Genomic DNA, 19,789 nt, shown 5'->3' with positions numbered 1-19,789 from the left:
TTTGGAAAACTGTTTTATGGAACTTGCAGCCTAAAATCCCAGAAAACTGCCTGTTTTTGCCAATATTTCTCTTGCTGACAATTCACGGGATCATCACAGATTTTTTGCTTTCAGATCCCAGTGTGTGGCAGTACTGACATTAAGAACTTTCAAAGTAATTAAGATCTGCATCCCCAGGCCACAGGAATGATAGCAGGGTAACTGAAAAAATTAATGATGCTGCCTTGGAATGATCTAATTTGCATATATAAAATAAAAGGTAGATTAAAATAGAGGGGAAAAAAAAGAGGTAGTTCTACTCACAAAGTGAACTGAAAGCTGTCATTTCAGATACTTACACTGCATGTTGCCTTTTGTCTTTAATTACTGAGCACTGATTAAAACAACTGTTTTTCCTGCATTCTCTGCACTTTAATGGTGAATTAAACTACTTTTATTATTTTAAGGAAGTTTTACCATTCCCCATCATGAACAATTCTATCAAAATGTAAGTTACTGAGAACGAGATTTGTCAGTTTAAAGCCCAAATTTTTATTAATGTCTAGAAAGATCTAAAGGACTAATGAATGAGGGCTGCTAATCTGAGTCATATAACTGTTTGTCCTACGGAAACAAATAGTTATGAAAGCTGTGAACATTGTTTCATTGTAAATATTTCTATAGTGAATTCCTCCCTGTCTCAGTGGAAATACGAGAAAATGTATGCCTAAAATCTCTTTCTCACCTATCTTTTAGGTGMCAAACCCATGCAGTGGCATGTTAAACTGGGTTTCAGAACCAGATATTACTTCTTAGGTTAAAGCTCCTAGGCCATGTTGGGATTCACTCATTTGCTGGGGTAGAGGGGGGCTGTTCCTGCAAAGAAAACCCATAGTGATAGTGCCAAAAATCTTGATAAAAGCTTAGGTAATTGGAGCATGTACCCCAGATTGGAAGAGCAGGGCTCTAGGGCCACCCTTCGTCCACCCAGGAGAGCTCCCTGCCCAACAGCTATCACACCCGCTCCCCTGTCCAGAACAACATCAGCCAAGAACACAGTCCTTGCATAGGGCAAGCGARATGAAACCTGATCCAGAACTGCTCTCCTGTATTTAAGAGCGTAAATTGCATCTAAGCTGAACTTTAAGCACGTAAGTGCTATTTTGGAATTTTTCCTAACTTTAAAATCTCATTCTCCTATTCATTTTGAGGAGAGTGCAGATAATACTTCTTGGGAAAAGGTTAACCTATGCTAGGCTATACACTGGCCTGTAGCTAAGGAATATGCTACTTCTGGATATGCATGATAAGCAGAGGTAAAGAGCTCCCAAAACCTGAGATAAAAAGAATCAGAAAGATCTTTCTTCCTACTATTCCACTTTGGGTAGACTGCGTAGATGTCTCTAATCGCCATGCTAAAGGGCTGGTATTCTCTTGGARATGACATACGCACTGCAATGTTTTACTGAGTATTAGATCTACTGTACTATTTCTGAGTTTTGAAAAGCTGAGTAAATTACTGGAAAGTGTTTCACATGCAAATATTTCTGCTTTTCTATCAAAAAATTTTGATTTCTAAATCAAAAGTTTGGACTGTTAAAACAAATCTTCTGCATTTGTCATACTGTGTTTCTATTTAATATGTTCACTTTCAATGTAAAAACCACATATAAGGAACATAAAAACAAAAGGTGATAATCAAAGATAAAAAGTTCTTGAGAAAAGTTTGGTCATATAAGAGTTATACTTTTGTCATAGTGAGGGTTGCTTAAACATATGCATTTGGCATAATAAGTATAAAATAACAGTGAATTTAAAGTAATAAACGTATTTAAACTAATATTCAAATAGCCACAGTAGCTTCTTGCGTTGGTCTAGACCTTTCTCATTGCATTTGCATAAAAAGGAAGATCTTTGAAGACAAAACAGTATACTAGGGTCACCACTTATTGACTGTCAAAGAGAATTTGGTACAAAACAGCTTTTTGTACTTTCGGAAAAGTTTTCAGAAGTAATTTAGCACAAGTCATTCAATACAAAATACTATATATAAAATAGTAGAGTAGGGGTAGAGTAAAAAATTATTTCTTGGAGGAAAAGTGTTCTTGTGTGCTMTTCTCTAACCCTGTGGAGGCAATTCCCTTCTTTACATGATTTGAAATACATCAGGAGCACTCTAACCTTAAATCAACCTGCCCTGAAGTTAACTATTTCCCACTTGTAAGCCTGCTGGAAAGACCTGTAGAAACAAAAGGATTTTCCTCCRTCTCTTGGAAGAGAATGCCATTTCTGCTGTGATCTTGACCTGAGCCCAATGAAAATTATCACATACGCTTGCCCTCATGGATTTCCTTTAAGTGCATGTTAATCAGCCTTATTCACACACAGTCATAGTTCAATGAGTTGTTCCATTACAATGAATGAACCAGCTAATGTTTCAACYGCCTTGATCTGGAGATCTACAACTGTATCTCTCTTAATTCAGTGTAGCTAATATAAGTAGGGCAATGCACTGTGCTATGAACAATGAAATCTGAAATGCAAATACATCAAATTGTATTTCAAACTAACACACACTCTATATGATTAAAAACTGGAAGGATGAAATTTATTTTAGTGAATTTGAAGTGGCACAGRGTTGTTTATAAGGCAACATGCTGAATGGTCCCTTACTTCCAAGTCTTCAGTTTCAGGAGTCAACCAAGCATGTTTTAAATTATAGTTTTGTTAGTAAACCTTAACTCTACGTTATGAGCAGATGAAATATCTAATACTATGCATACAACTATGTAGATTCCCTATAAGAAAGTTTACTGTTTTTATAGTTTGAAAACTAAATTGTATTGTAGACTCTGGAACTCTACTATCTGCAAAACCTTCTACTTCAGTGTGTTTCACATGAGCTTGCGGTATCAAGACAGGCAGTCACCTTATTGGCTTTCCTATGAAAAGCATTCTATTTATGTCAACATTGTATAAATCAGCTTGAATATTTTCATAAAGATCTCATCAAATGTTGTACCTATATACAGGCTTAAATGTTTCAAAATTGACATAGTACTATCTTCAGGCAGTGTGGAGTAACACATAGATCATAAGAAATTTTAAATTCTACCACAACACTAGCTAGAGCCAGACAGATTTTATTTCAGTTCAGAATATGCAGCTATTGGAGATATTTTCAGTTTTCWTAGTAACAGCTGTGATTCCTACATGCATTTTGCCAATGGGAGGACAAGCAGTTTCCTCTGAGAAAATAAACATGCCCCCAAGGGGCTGTGTTAGCAAGATAGGCGTCCTTTAAAGGCAGAAGAGAATGCCATTTCTGTTGTGATCTTGACCTGAGCCCAAAGTGCCAGAATCCTGAAGTCACGATTTCAGGAAGCCCTACACACACTCCTTTCCACAAAATCATGTGATTTAGTCAACATGATTTTTAGAGCATGACCAGGCTTCACCACTGTGGGAAATGAAATATGAGTGAGTCCATTTCTAACTTTACATTTCTCATGATTTCAGCAGTTCCTAAAGTCTGATGTACAACGCTCTTCTTAGAAACTGTTTTTAGCCTGGTTGCCATAAAGATCAAACAAGAYATTTTAAGCTTCATCAAGCACATGGATGTGCCTTTTCTTATYAGATGAAATGGTTTTTATCTGAGTATTTCCAGTAATTTATTTAAAGTTCTACTATGTTAAATAAAATATTAAAATATTATAGTAGTTATAGTGTAGTATATAGGAGTTTTATAATTTAAGACAAAATTAGGACGACTGTGGGATTCATCATCGAAGACCATGAACCCGACAGCAACCGTACAAATACACTAAGTTCTTTCATGTTAAATTTGTTTAACCTATGTGATATAATTTTCAACTGTAGATGCACTAGGTAGCAATTATTAATATCTTTAAATAGAATTTAAGGCTTTTTGATTAGCTGCAATCCAACATTTCTTGACAAGGTTGGTACTCCATCTTCATGTCTCACGGTTGACCTAAAATACCAACAGGGCCGCCCACACGCACAGTYCTTGCAAGCGTATGTTTATGTTCGCCATGTTTCCTACTGCCTTGTGTTTGTCCTTCGTTGGACAAGAGCCATCACGTACTGTGAGTATCCTGGAGTGAACTTGGTGTATACCTGGTCGGCTGRCTAACGTGTATGTTGACCCACTTGGCTGGGGCAGCCCTCCTGAACACCAAGTCTCTTATCCACGGGTGGATGAGCAAGTAGGGGCTGTATTCATGCAAGAACGTTTCCCTTCCAAGATCTGGGTCCTACTTTTGAACTTGACTTGAACTGGCCTGCAGGTGAAGTAAGTTACAAAGGGATTATAAACATCTACAGCAAAAGCCTTACTTCCTCAGTGAACTAAGTTAAATGTTGATTCACACTCAGTCTCAACTGTACATGAAGTAATGGCTGTTAAGTGCAAGAATAACAACTATTCATGTGCAGAGTTAAATTAAGATTTTACAGGATCACACTCAGAGAGGCAAAGGGGAATGGTACTCAGTTTTGTTAAATCATCTATGTCACTGTCATACAATTTCCACTATTGCAAATCCTCTAAAGCCAGTGAAATCTCATGTGGGCAAAGGGTTCCACAACGGTAGGTCAGCTCAAAACTCTGGCAAGGAATAACCTCACACTATTGAGAATATTCCCATAAGTCCCCCCTATCTATACCTCAGGGAGGAATCTGATAAATAGAGTAAACATTCCATTAATACAGTTACTGAAATTTGTAAATTAGGAGTGTCTCCTAAAGCAAACTATTTGGCCTGAAGATATTTTACCTTTTAGGTGGAAATATATATATATATATATATATATATATATATATATATATAAAATTATGCATACAGGTAATAATAGGGAGCCCTAAAAACAAAGCACCCAAACCCTCTAAAAGATATATATTTTGGTTAGTGTATGACATTCAGCAAATCTAATTCTTCAAATTCTGCAGGTTCAGGATTGTCAAAAAATGGAAATAGAAAATACCAGTGCTACAGAATGCACTAGACTATAACATCCCAAAATGCAATGAAAATGGCAATTTCCTGTAAAACTAATCCTGTGCTATTGTTTATGTGCCATGTAAGGAAATGTGTATAGTAACCGTGAATGTCTACAAATTAATGTTAGGAAAAAAATAAAAAACTGCAGCTTAAATTATTTCATAGCAATCTTAGAGCATCCAAACAGCACAGGATCAGTCCTATTGTCTTCAGGTTATTTAGCAATGTCATCATTAACAGTACCTGGAAGAGATACTAACCTACCCGACCGCAGTTCAGACCCTGAATAGTCACCCACTGACTTCAGAGAGAGCTGGACATGCGTCTTTATGAATTTTATTTCTTTTGTAGACTCACCTGCATTTTATGCCCAAGGTAAATTCGGCAGAAGCCCTAACAGATACAAAATTTCCTAGAATCTACTTTCTTCCCTGACTTTATTCCCTAAAARCAATCCTGAGTATACATATGCAAATGTAATGAATAGATTTGTTAGCAACTTTTGCCCATTAATTGTTTATTATCCTTTTTTTGTAAAGTATGAAAAGTATGTTTAAAGAGAACAAAACTTGGAAGAACAGCTAGRATACTAGCTATTAAAAGGTCTGCTTCAGAAATACCCCCGAAAAAGTTCATATCAACTGGGAGAGAGCAAATGTCCTGTTAGTTTCCACAATTAGTATGGATAGGTCAAAACCAAAATTGCAGCATAAAATTGCTCATTAATTGCAGATTGCAAACATTTGGAGGAGCACAGAGGATGAATTTTGCAGACGAGTCACATTCAAACAGTGGTATCAGTAAGCTCCAGGGCTAACACACCAGGGCCTCAGGAGGCTGCAATCTGCCCCGAYCAGCATTATACGACGCGGCACCGGCGCTCCAGGAACGGTCACGCACGACCTCCCTCACCCAGACTATTGCTGCATTTGGCTAGAGACAAAACAGAGGTGTTGGCAGAGGCAGACGAAGCACAGGAGGACCTGCAGCCTCTCTAAAGAGCAGAGCTAGTGGCCCTAGAAACAAGTGCACAGGCACGGGGCATCCACAGCGGCGAATGCTTGGGGTTACAGTCCACGCACACATACACCCAGCAAAGGCAAACTTCTTCCCACATTCAAATGTGGCCTACAAAAAACCTTCCTAATGCCCTTCCATCTGTGCTGCTTTCAACTCAGGAAACTCGTATTTCTCTTTGCAGACAAAACCTTAATCTAATGCTCTAATTACGTATGACCACATGCATTTTTTACACTGTTTTGCAATTAATATTGAATAGAATACTGCCACCTTTTGGCTATGGTCCGGACATAAAAATACGACTTCCTTGTAAAACTTCTACAGACATTTAGTTTGTAATGCTATTTCTAAAGCACTCAATATGTCAGCATAATAATATACTTATTTTATCATAAACATATTCTTGATAAAGGTATGAAAAGATTTATTTTTAACAGTACACTATTAACTTACTATTTCTTGACAACGTGCAACCACTTCCACAAAAACATTTGCATTTAGCAGAAAAGAAGCAGCCCTAGTTTGGACATCTAAAATGAATGGAATTACTGCTTTATAGTCATGGCAATTTCTGTACTACTTAAAGTAATATAATACTTCTGTGTATGCAACTAAGAACTTCATAAACATTGATTCACTAAYTGATTTTCAGGAAACTCTTACTGGAGAATTGCTGAATACCATATTAACTGTTTTTAAAACACAGGTGAAAGGCATGCAAGACTCTCAGTGGCCTCCAAAAGAAGGGCTCTAACATCTCTTTCACCACGAACAAATGAGGCACCTAGAAAAGGCAGTGCAGAGAAGAATACAGGCCCTGGGATGTGGGGGTTAATCCCCAGCAAGTGTTCCAAGTCCTTGCAGTGAGATTCTCCCAACTGTGAGCTAATCAGGTTTCGATTTAATTCATTTCTGCAAAATAAATTTTAAAAGAAGATTTGAATCATCCTTTGGGAAGAATTTGTTGATTAAAAAGTTTAGGAAAATAAGCATTCCCTTTTTTGTTACAATGTTTTTTCTATGAATTGGGGTACTGGATATACAGCAATATAGAAGAACTATTACCCGCTTAAGGGCTACTTTGATTAGATTATATATACATAAGCCTATATCTATATCTATATATATATATGACGGCTTATATGTGTGTGTGTATATATATATACATACACACACATACATACATATATACATAAATAAAAGGTTCTTACACAACTCCAYGTAAAATGTTAATGTTGTAGCTAAACGAAAAAATGCATTTTAATAACAATGTAACAACATTTCATATAGCCATGCTTTAAAGAATATGTTAAAAAACAATACCACAAATCATGTGGTTACTGCAAAAGTAGAGGACAGAATTATAATACAGTATTCAGGTAACAGTCTTTTTTCCTAGTATTGCAAATACTTTATATGGAAACTTTATTAAACCAGATGAGAGTTTTAAGTAGAGGAAATTTGCTAGATGGGAAGCTTTATTTCAACCTGCAGTTACAGCCATTTAAAATATACTGAGAATGACATTTTTTAAAATGCAAACAGTCATTTGCACTTAGAAAAGAGCAAATAAAAAATAGGATATATAATTCACTCACTTTTAACCACTAATATACTAATTTCCCCCTTTAAATTAATCCTAATTAAAATGTCTACATTTTTCTGAGTATTAGGCATTGGCATACAGAGTTTTTACCAAGAGGTCACCCTAATTTTCTGACTAACCATGCAATCTCAGCTTGCAACTGTTTTCTGTATTTGTACAGAAAAATTAGTTCTTCATAATTAAGCAAATGTGTAAAGGGTTTCAAGTAGTTTAGTTTTCTCCATCGGTTACATTCAAAACCAGTTTTTACCAAAATAATTTGGAAAAGACAGCTTGTAATATCTTCAAAATATTAATTTCTTGCACATAAAATTTTAAGCAGCTGATGTATTTAACTTTGACAAATAGCCTTCCCTGACCTTTACAAATTTGCCTGGAGGGTTAAAATGACAAATTACTCTCACAATGGGACTTATTAGACTCCTAGAATATTACTATAACATTGCCCTTCAGGAAACACTATTTCAGATTGTATCAGCACTTTCATTTCTCAGGGGTTTATAACTCAGCTGTAAAACAAAACAAAACAAAAAAAAATCCCCATGGGCTGAAACTTGATGTGTAACATCATGAACCAAGGGTGCTTCAACAACTTAAAACTTACAAATTTCATGGCTTCATAACATTCTGTGCGTGTATGTAGCTCATACTGCCTGTATTTCTCAAATGTAATATTATAAATGTTTATCATTGGTGATTGAAATGTTTTTTAATATATTGGGAGAGAAAAATTTGACCTCTTATATTTCCTTAAATATCTTAAGGTCTTTCAGCATAGCACAGAGCTTTTCAGCACGGAAACTGCTGTGCTTTTGCAGGCAATAATATTATCTGTCAGGCTAATGCTCTGGTCCAAACCCCGTATCTGGATCTGATCCTCTAAAATCCACTGAAATCAATAGAGCCTTTCCACTGCTTCAACAGGCTTTGGATCAAACTCCCTGCGTTTAGATCATGCCAAAGGAGACTTGTCTACAATATGATTACCAGACATTTACATATGCCAAACAGTCTTGTTATGCAAGGAGGCAATAAAAAATGGAATCAGAGACATCCTACCTTCTGTTGACCAAAAACACAAATAAAAATTGTCTTATAAGATAGCATAAGCATATCTAGAAGCACATGCAAAAATACAAATCAATGTTGTACTATGCGTACAACAGGGAGAAAGGAAAGGCAGCTTTTCCTTTTCCTTCCTTTCTGAGATTGCACTTATGATGTGACTTAGAAGCAAGTTTATACTGCAAGAGGCAGTCACAGCATTAGCCAGTAGTACCCAATCTCCCTTTGCTGTTAGAGAACGGAGAAGTTCAGGACCACAGGGTGAATTTGACAACTGTTTAACAGGAGTGCCCATGCCATTCCTTTCTTCGTTACTTGTTCCTATCCTTAAGCAGCCAACTGAGTCTTCTTTTAGGAGACGCTGTAATGAAGTGGGGGGCTCCATAGATGTTGTTAGTAACTTAACTGCATATGCCACACACGCACTTGCACACTCACACTTCTAATTTTCTAGTTATAAAAACTTTCAAGATGCTCTTGAGACTAAATTCTCTGAGAGTTCAAGCTGTCCAGGCTTATAGCATGGTTGATGACACTGAGAACAGAAACTTGAGAATACCTAACTCTCAAACACCTTAAAGCAGTAATAAGCTGCAATGGATGCTTCAGGAATAAAAAACAAAAACAAAAACCCCACAACCTTTGCCTTCTCACGTTGTCTATATCCCACACCCTTCAGAAGTATGAATGACCTCCTATCCAGCTGTGCTCTACCTTGAACGCTGAGTTCATCTCACATTTGATAAAGCAGCACTCTCTTCACTGTTGCATCTTAATGCCCCTTTGCTTGTGTCCAGACTGCTCCGTCTGTCTGTGAGCTCTGCAGTACAGCTCTCAGTCCTACTCTCCCCAGTATCTAGACCCTGCCTGTACACCTGCATTTGCTATCAAAGAAAGAAAGCATGCTTAAATCTTGTTCTGATGTGGAACAAAGATACCACAGGGTCCAGGGCTCTTCATGAGCCTAGACAGAGAATTTGCATTCATTTCTGTCCATGAACTACTTACTGTATTTTCTCTGCTCCACCTATCTGTAATACTTCATGTCCTGTTAAATGATTTGTTCCAGGTGCTTCTAAAATTTCTGTTTCTCTTACTCATTTTTCTTCTTTTGATTTTTTTTTAGATCTGTTGTACCCTCTTTCTTATTGTACCCCACTAAAATTGTTCTCAGCTTATTTCTTTGAGCTGCCTTTGTGTAATTTATTATCTCCATATGATCTCTTAATATTCTGACACAACATTAGCTAATATATCAATCATCCATCCCACATATTGTTCCACAGTTATCACAGTGAATGTAGGCTACTGCAGCTGTGGAAAAACAAAGGCTTCAAAGACAGCTTGTGAACAAAAGAATGAACATCTTCACCACAAACGTCCCTTGAGAAATTCTGCCTTTCCACTATCTTAGACTCATTACTGACTAGAGGCCCCTGCTACAAAAATGTATGGCAAGACACCAGACTGAGGTCAGAATATATATTCTTTCCTTGGTTCTGCCACCAATCTATTGTGTTATTCCAAGTAAGTCATTACCATCTTCCTGCTTCAATTTGYCCCATCAAACATGCTTAAAGTGTTAGGCCTCTTGGAGAAATTAATTTGAGATGAGTAAATGGAGAACTGTAAGAATGGAATGTTATTGTTCTAGTAAGCATGATGACTCAGTCTTCTTCTCAGGGACAAAGCCTGAGAACAGTGATATTTTCTTTTTGTATTTTCAGGCATCTTTGGCATCATAGAAAGAAAAAAAGAAAGCTTAAATTGTGAATGCTAACAAAACTCAGCTCTGTGGAAGCTGCAACTTGTTACTACTATCCAAATAGGCTGTTTGTAAAGGTGGATAATATGTGCRCTAAGCAGAAGTGGCATGTCCTGAATCCTCCAAATATTAAACAGAATCATCAATTAGGAGGCTGATAAGCTGTTGTGCTACTGCATATACACCGTGTAAGTCTGAGAAAAAAAAGGGCTAAGGGGCCTAAAAGAAGGCTTCCCTGGAAAGAATATGTGGTCTCAGAAAGCCAGCCAGAAAGAATGCAGTGAAGAGCCTGGTTGGAGGAAAGATCYGGGAAGCAAGGGAAGGTCCTGGAGATCAGGTGGGGGATGCATAGAAACAATTGCCTTGGGATGCCCAGGGACATTGGCTGGCAACACCTGAGAATGGTAATGGTAGGACACGAGCAAGCTCCCTCTTAAGAGTTTTGCGCTGTGCTTACATTGAATTAAATCAAATCTTGGTACCACGTTTGCTCAGGTACTTTGAAATCCTGTACTTAGGAGTCAGATTTAGGGCTATCACTTTTTACTGACCTGGAGCCCTTGTTGCAGCAATATGGTATTCATAAGGTGCCATAATCACTGAAAGGAAGAAAAACAGCTTCAAAGGTAGATTTAAATAATGGCATAGAATTAACAAAGCATTTACACTAACTAAGGAAGAAAACACAACTAAAATGGATTTGTAACAAGCTGGTAAAATTATTCAGGCCTACCTAACACTCAGGAGAGTGAAAAAAAGATTTTACTCTCCCTTTTTTGGATAAAGTTGAAAGAAATCTGTTTTAAGAAATGCACCTACAAGCTATACCATGTATGTGGTTTGCTTATACTGAAGTCCTTATGAAACCTGTAAACATCCTCCCCATTTGCTATGTATTCAAAAGCTTTTAAAAAAATGTTTTAAAACACTAAGTCTGAACTTGGAGATAAAACACCTTCAGCAAAAACAGTTTCAAGTCCTGTTTGCTGAACAATGAAGAAAGCAGCAAAATTTTTAAAGTCCTAATGAGAAAACGTACCTGAGACTAAAGATGACTAAAGGAGACCATATAATGTGAACAAGGGTCATTGAATTCAAGGCTGTAATCAGGTCCATATCAAATTCAGATGGTTTTAAAACTGGTTTCAAAAGTTGAAGCTATAAATATCTGCATCACTTCAGCTCAGATTTCTGTGTACCATCATCCTACGAAAGCGTTTTTTTCATAACTGAATCCAAAACTGCTCCAATGAAGCAAGAAGATGCAATAACAGAAGATTTGTGCTTATCAGTACAAACAGTTAAGCCTTCTTTCCGTATATAAATTTACTAAAGAATATTCACTTCAAGTTGTACACTGATTATATTGGAACCTTTCAGTAAGAACCTACTATGTTGTCCCAAATTCTTTCAGGGAAAATAATGTTTTCAAAACATTTTCCATTAGGAAGATCTTTCCCCTCCCCCTTTCTTTTTAATCAAAGGAGCAACAGTCATCTCAATGAATTTCAAATTACTCAACACACGATTTATTATACCACTTAATATATAAAGCTGTTCTGAAAAATAACTTTAAAATGCATACTTTTTGAAAAACCTCATTTGTTTCTCTGATCTCCAGATCAAGTACACTTGAACTCGAAACATTTTTCTCCAAAAGTATCCTGCAAACAACTTGGGATTGGAAAGCAAAGCTGGTTTCTTTCATACTCATCCATCATCACCAATAATAAAGATTTGAGATTAAATTATGCCCTTCCTCGGTGATCTCAATACTCTGGGATAAAGAGCTTTAGTTACAATTTCCTTTGCCTTGTTTTGTATATTTAAAGTATACTATGTCATACTTACAGAGCCAAATTCATTTATTCCCGAGCAATCCAACTGAGCTCACTGAAGTCTTCTGTAATTCCCATTTCTAGTTCTGTCTTCTAACAGGCCTTTCCAATCTCCCTTGAACGTCTGCACAGAATTAGGCAAGATGGTAACTTTAAAAATTATTATTTTCATATTAAATAGTACTTTCTTCTACATTTTCTCTTTAGCATGACAAAAAATAAAAATAACATAAAATCAAAATTGTAGCAAAAAAGGTGGAAAGATTAGGATTATTTCTGGGTGAAAGTCCCCCTCTGCCCCCAAGTCCTTTGATGTACCACATTGTCTAAACAAAGCAAAGTAAAGCAGTAGACTACAAACAGGCTCAAAGCCACAAGGGCATATAGATTTTTAACTTAGTTATCTACCAATACACTATAACACATGGTACATTCTTTAAGAGGATGTCTGTAAGTAGAGGCAACCGTATACAAGATTCAGCGCAAAAGCCATTTATCCTATATTTGCCAGTGTAAAATAAAAAAAAATGATTTTTTCCTCTTAAGTTGAATATATACACAAAAATCTTTTCCTTATGAAATACATGTGTCCTTGTTTCCTCTGTATTCTTCATCACTTTCGTGAAATTAAAAATAATATATTCTGTATACCTCTTTTAAGAATAAAGATCAAGTTCAGTTGAAACTTTGATGGAGAATGTGCTGGAGCTAACTGACTTCTTTTGTTCAATTATTCACATGATTCAAATTATCAGGTGAGCCTTGTAATAAAGAAGTGATACTGCTAGTACAGAAAACATCTCTTGGGAAGTTGTAGACAGAGCCTAACACCACTAGCTGGTAAGGTACAATTAGGTAAGCACGGCTGGCCTTAGCTTTTTAATATGGTCTTCCTGCAAGGGGAGAAAAACCTGCTTTATGAGTCCCACTAGTATAAATGCAGAGTAACTCAATTAATTTAATTATTTTTCTGGTTTTACATGTACGTTACAGTGGAATTTGGTCCAGCATCTTTAGTCAAGTGCTTTATTAATATTCTTGCACCATAAAAAGCATATGAAATGATTAAGAAGTTTTATCATTGTATTTATTTTGTCTCTCAGAATTCCTCATTTATTTCCACATACTTCAATAGCACATCAACATAGTGTTTTTCTTTTTATGATGATTCAGTTCRACTGACTTTAACTTTGATTTCTATTCAGAAATATTTGATGTTAGTGAATTCTTGTAAATATCATACTTTTGCAGTTAGGAATATTTTTATTTTAACAAGTGAACATAAAATATTTATGCACTGCAGGAACTAAAATTCTATTTCAGATAATATAAAAAAAGACAAAAGTACCAAATGAATGTAAATACCTAATGAAAAGTATTAAGTAAGAATGAGTTATACAAGATTTGAATCATACACTCAATTCTATGTGTCAGTGAAGGACATAAAATAAGCTAATAGGTTCAATTTTCCCCAATAATATGAGACAGGAACATAATGTACTACGATTTCCTGGTGATTATTTAATTCTGGCAATTCAAAGATTATTGATTTTTACCATTATGTTAGCAGTAAGTGACAGCCACTTACATAAATAAATTAGATAGAAAAGATTGCTCACTGTTTAAGAATTACGAAACCAGAATAGCCAGCCCAAGCAAGATGCATACTTGTTGATTTTAAAGAAATTTTTCTAGATAATTCTAGTCAAATGACTTATTTTGTGGACAAAAATAGAGACCTTAAGTACACTGTTAACAACGAAMTGAATTCCAGAAGGGCAGTGGTCCACTAGCCAAAGGCGCTAGGCCTCTTCCTTGGATTTCAATTCAATATGGTRTATGTCAAAACCAAAAGCTGGCCGAGAGTTACTACGCCTCATACAATTCCTCAGCCAGATGTCTATTCAAATAGAGTTAAAAATAAACTCAAACTCGAGTAGCCAGTTTTAACTGAACATAACTGGAAAGATACTGCTTTGCCATCAGATGTCACCGAGAGACGCTCTCAGCACAGTATTGTGGTAGTGTCTGCTCTGCTAAAAGGCTCTCCCCGGACAGCTTCTTTATACCTTTTCACTCTTCACTGTGCTTATTTCTTGCAGATAGTAATCCATACACCAGAATCCAGTGCTGCACAGTGCCTTAGGTGACTTAACCTTCTGCAGTGCCAAGGGCCTCCTACCTGCACCAAAGCTGCTGCAGCAGCGTTTTCCAGCGCCTACGGCACAGCATTACTCCCTGGTTGTTCTAATGCTGTTATTCACTGTTACTCTCGTGCTATCCATGCACCCGAGACCCCAGCTACTGTGGATGTGGTGGGCTCTTACGGGAAGTGATGGCCACCAGCAGAGGACACCCCTTCTTCCCCCCTCATCCTACCCCTTGGTTGCAGCTTTCAGTGCACTTTATGGGGTCAGACTCTTTTCAGTGATGCCCAGTGACAGGACAAGAGGCAATGGGCAGAAATTGAAGCACAGGAAGTTCTGCCTGACCGTGAGGGGGAATTTCTTCCCTGTGAGAGTGACAGAGCACTGGAACAGGTTGGCCAAAGAGGTTGTGGAGTCTCCTTCTGTGGAGATATTCAAAACTCACCTCAACACGATCCTGTCTAACATGTTCTAGGTGACCCTGCTRGAGCAGGGGGGTTGGACCAGGTGATCTCCAGAGGTCCCTTCCAACCTCAACCATTCTGTGCGATTCTRTGGTTAGGGAACCCAGTACCATGCAGGCACCAAGCTTTCCAACCGATCAACACACAGCGCCGGCCTCTGCCCAAAGCATGCTYCAACATAAAGTGTCATCAGCAGGAACGACCATTAGGGAGTCTGAGGGTAACTTACATGGTTACAGCTGATATATACCATCAGCTATGTGCTTCACTAACAAATCTTTGTGCACATAAACTTGTTTCAGAACCTTTGTACAACATCAGGACAAAACTCCAGACTACCAGGAAAGAACTGAATGTGCAAGAATGGTATGGATTAGCCACTGATCGATCTGGATGCTTGATTTAGCACAGCTAGAACACTATACTACCAGACTACTAGTCTAGCTAGTCTAGCAGTGTTCTAAGAACTGCTGAATAGTATCTTTAGATAAGCTACCRCTCATCTAAAATAACTGGATGCTTTTAAACAAAACATCCTTATTCTGAAAAGTTTTTTGGAAACGTCAAGCAGATTCAAGCATTAAACTAAGTTAGATTAAACTACTACAGGACACATTCTGTATTACCCTTCACAAATTAAGTTTTAAAAAAATTTCAAAGCAAATGATATCTAGTAATGCTACAATCACTATGATAAAATTAAGCTTGTCTTGCAGATAAAAATAGCCTTATTTCTGCAGCTGATGTTAAAAGAAGCTTAAGTATTACTATATGTAATACAACACAGGCCAATTCAGGTAAGTATTACCTATTACTGTTTAGTAACTCATGGTCCTCTGAAGAACTTCACGGATTGTGCATAAATACTTTTTCCTTATAAGGCACCTACCACCATTGTAATCCCTGGGCAGCTCCAAAGAGTTACTCCTCAAAACCAGCCTCTAGCATGCTGAATTGTATAGTCTTTACATCTTCCTGTTAGGTTAGGGAGTATATCACTAACCATCTGTGAAGAATGGCCTAGTAAATGTACTGCTTTCTTATTTCTAACCTCTCCATTACATTTAAAACAAACCAACTTTAAAACTAATCTGTACTTCAAGTATATTAAYTCACTATTCAATGTAAACAGCTACTGTAACTGCTATAGAGGTAAAGTGTTCCTATATGAATCACTAGGCAAATGAATTATGTCTCCACTCCCAGAAGGAAAAGTTTTAGTATCTTTGTGACAGAGATTAGTCAGGCCTTATGTGACAAGATGAACAATGACTTACTAGGATCAACTATCGCTCTCTAAAGATCAGTGGAAACTTCTCGAAGAGGATAATCATGTATCTATTATAGATAACTTTGGAAAGTTAATTCATGAAGATTGTTCCCAAGTCCTAAACAAAATAAGATTGAGCTTTAAACAAGGAATAGATTAGTAATACATTTTTGTTCAAGTCATCTTAATAGATGTCTTTTTTCTTTGAACATCTGTTAGCAACGTACAGATTTTTTCTGACTATACATGAAAAACATATCTGACATCTCACATTTTAAAAAGAAAAACAAAAATCAACTCTATATAATCAAAAAGCCAGAACAAATCTCACACAATTGAAACTAATTGTACCATCAATTTATCCTGAGAAAACAGTGACACATTTCCACCCTTCAGTCAAAAAACATAAACCTTTAAGACAGCATTTCAGATTGAAARAGTTCTCATTTTCTGTTAGGCTCATTATGCTATTTATTGCTGGATTATTCCCTTCTTTTTTCTTCCATTCTCTTAATTATTTTATTTATTTTTTTATAAAGGTTAATGTTGGTCACCAAAAGTGAAAAAAAAATTTTTTGAAAATTAGATGTTTCTCTTGAGTCATCCATCATCTTTTTCAAAGCAACCTTACACCCCTGAAAGCTGAACTGGGAATGTCTTAGTAAAATGTCATCGTGTCTAAAAAAATCTAAGTAGGAKCTTTGCTTTGTGAATATTAAGAATTCTTTTACTGGTAATCTGGTTAATGAAAACATTCTGTTATAATTAAAAAGAAGGCCTCTAGTCACACACTGAATGCTGGCTTCTGTTTCAAAGAAGCCAATGAAGATCAGGGACTTGGTTTCCAAACACATACTGTTCACTCCTACTTTCTGGTCTACCCTAGAAAAAGTACTAATGAGATCTACCCAGCACGAAGAACTAGTGTTGGATGAAAATTTGTTGTAATTTTTCCAAAACTTGGTTCACTAAAATCAGTTATTATTTAGTGTCTCCTCAACACAACATATGAATCTTTAAAAATACATTAAAAATATGGCCCCTGCTCTGAATTTTTTGCTCATAGAAGCAAAAAGCATAAACAAACAACATAAAACACTGGAACTTAAGATCCCCTGATCTAAGTAAGTGCTCTAGTTACAAAGTTACAATTATGTTACATACTTGAGATCTTCTCYGCCCAATTTATTGAGTACATTTGAATCCTGGATTGCTACAATCTAGATCTTTGGCTACAGAGAAACGTGATCACATTTTATTTAATAAAACTCCCCACACAAATACTTTATTCACCATATTTATTTAATTAAACATTGAAAAGTTTCAACAAACAGGAAACCCACAGTGGCATTGTTAGGAAAATTCATCCAAACAGTACAAGAGTAATTTTTAAGTGCTCGTTTTGAATTAAGCACAAAATGGATTCAAACATAGTTCTGCCACATCTCTTTTGAAAGCACAGTATCATTCACCAATCCAACTTCATTAAGTCTCCTGGTGAATCTAAGTTAAATCTCCAAGTTAAAAAAAATACCCAAAACAAACAGTTCCAATATTTTCTGAATTATTAAGAGACTAATCCTGATTTGACTGAACAATCAAATTTTTAAAATATTTCAACCAGTACAAACTATAGTTATATCAATAAATAACTGCCCAGCACTGGGCATATTTTTATGCACTAAACATACACAGGATTGGAAACTCACATACTGTTCAATAATCTGTCATGCATAGCTGGATTTATCAAAATGTAGCTGTACTAGCTTCTATTACACACAGCCCCAAAATTTTACCTAATATCAAAAAGGTTTAAAAAGTTAGATAATTCATGAGTTTTAGACTTCACWACTTAAAATAAATACATCCCAAAGGGGAAACACTCTTTCCTCTCATTCTTAATCAACCYGAGGAAAATGAGTGCTCCTCCAAAACAAGATGCTTTCTACAATTACATCTTTTTTTTAATCAGTATCTCCTTTCCTCAACTGTATGTCTCAGTTTTGTTATTATATGAAGAGACTGCTGTCATTGTATCCGATGCCTCTGTAGGGCCTACACTGAGAATAGCAAGACATGGACTCTCATATTATGACAGTTCTTAAATGCCAGTTACAAATGCATCAGTTCCATTTTTTATCAAATGCAAAGACAATGAGAAAAGATATGTCACACAAAGCTTTTTAAAATGAGTTGTAAGTAACATTACACTTCCAGAAGAAAAGTTCTCCAATATTTTGGGCTAAAAGGTTCCTCTTCATCTACCAGACTTCAAGCCAGGCAGGAGTAACTGTATAAAGTACTCTTGACAGAAAGCAGGAACAAGACAGACTAACTGTGGAAAAACAATTGCTTGTAAAAAGTCTCGCTTACCTGCTTTAGCTGTTAATATACATTTAAGCTCTAGCTATAGATACAAAATACAGGCTTGGTATTTCAACGCAGACCATATTTATGGTAGATACAACCCGGTGCTTCACACACTCCATGTACCTGACAGCATCCTAGATTACATATTTCAAAAACACTTTCAGGATACCTTAAGTGTCTTTGATATCACACAGTTATCTGGAGTAAGAAATGTGATTTTGCTTTACATTCTCATCAACAAGGTTCTCTATCCCCATATTAAAATTATACTTTGATAGATGTAAAAAAACCTACAATGAGGCAAAAAGTACCTTAGGCAAACCTAATCAATATTCACAAATTTAACATATACTAACAGTGACTCTAAATGATTTGAAATATTAAGGTGTACATTTTTTGACTAGGKGCTCAGACCTCCCAGTTAACAATAATAAAATAATAACATTAAAAAAAAAAAGGCAGTCAGGTCACTTGAAAAGGAACTAGATATCCAACAATCCCAGTTGATATGCTAAGTTAACCTCCAATTGTTGGAGAATGCTCCTTTCAAGGCTTTTTAATATATCCTTATATGCTATGAAAGCATAAAGCACATTTTACACTTTTTTTTAATGCTCTGGTGAGTTAAACATCTCAGTGAACTTGCTGATCTTCCTTACACTGCCKACAAGAAATACATTTCCCAGCTACGACCTGTATTAGTGGTTCCCTGTTTCCGTTGCTAAGTTCAGCAACGTTGGCACATCCTTCGCTAGGTTCCTCTGGCAGCTGTTGTCCACCATGCCCCCAGCCTCCTTATCGCATCTCTTCACCCACCCACCCACAACTAACAACTCCATGGGCAAATTCAACARGTCTCTCTGGGAGCCAAAGGGAGATCAGGCCCCCCTCCCGCTCCTCTTCCCCAGACTCAGCCAGGTGCACACAGCAGTGGAGCAGGGCCCACAGCTCGAGGCTACTCCGCACCATTTCCAAGGAGCGGCTCGAGCCGCTCCCGAGCTCGGGCTCTGACTGACTCGRCCCCCGCCGGCCAACTCCGCACGCCCCGACACGGCTCGCGTCGCCACGGCCGAGGCAGGCTGACGCCAGCCTGAGGCGGCCTTCGGGCGCGGCCCTGCCCCCAACGCCRCCAGGCGTCAGCGCCGCTGCCCCCRCGCACCCACCCGGGCTCTGCCACCGCCTCGGGCGGGGCTGAGCCGACCCCACGGCGCAGCCAGCTCCTCCCCTCACCGCTGCGG

At 37.1% G+C, this 19,789-nt stretch overlaps 1 protein-coding gene and 1 long non-coding RNA gene across 2 annotated transcripts in view; both read right to left on the bottom strand.

Moving 5' to 3' along the window:
• Positions 1 to 19,789, bottom strand: part of EMC2 (ER membrane protein complex subunit 2) — a 604,202-nt gene that overhangs the window by 104,831 nt on the left and 479,582 nt on the right. The gene's annotated exons all lie outside the window — the stretch shown is intronic.
• Positions 17,466 to 19,692, bottom strand: LOC146601997 (uncharacterized). Its single transcript, XR_014897110.1, has 2 exons — positions 19,518 to 19,692; positions 17,466 to 18,516 (listed from the first exon to the last, which is right to left on the bottom strand). It is a non-coding gene; the product is annotated as an uncharacterized LOC146601997 (long non-coding RNA).

The sequence above is a fragment of the Rhea americana genome, unplaced genomic scaffold, assembly GCF_003343005.1.
Source record: "Rhea americana isolate MKP2758 unplaced genomic scaffold, rheAme1 scaffold_0, whole genome shotgun sequence".
Classification (NCBI taxonomy): domain Eukaryota; kingdom Metazoa; phylum Chordata; class Aves; order Rheiformes; family Rheidae; genus Rhea; species Rhea americana.
Note: the sequence above shows the minus strand (reverse complement) of the source record. Positions and strands in the feature narration are given on the sequence as shown.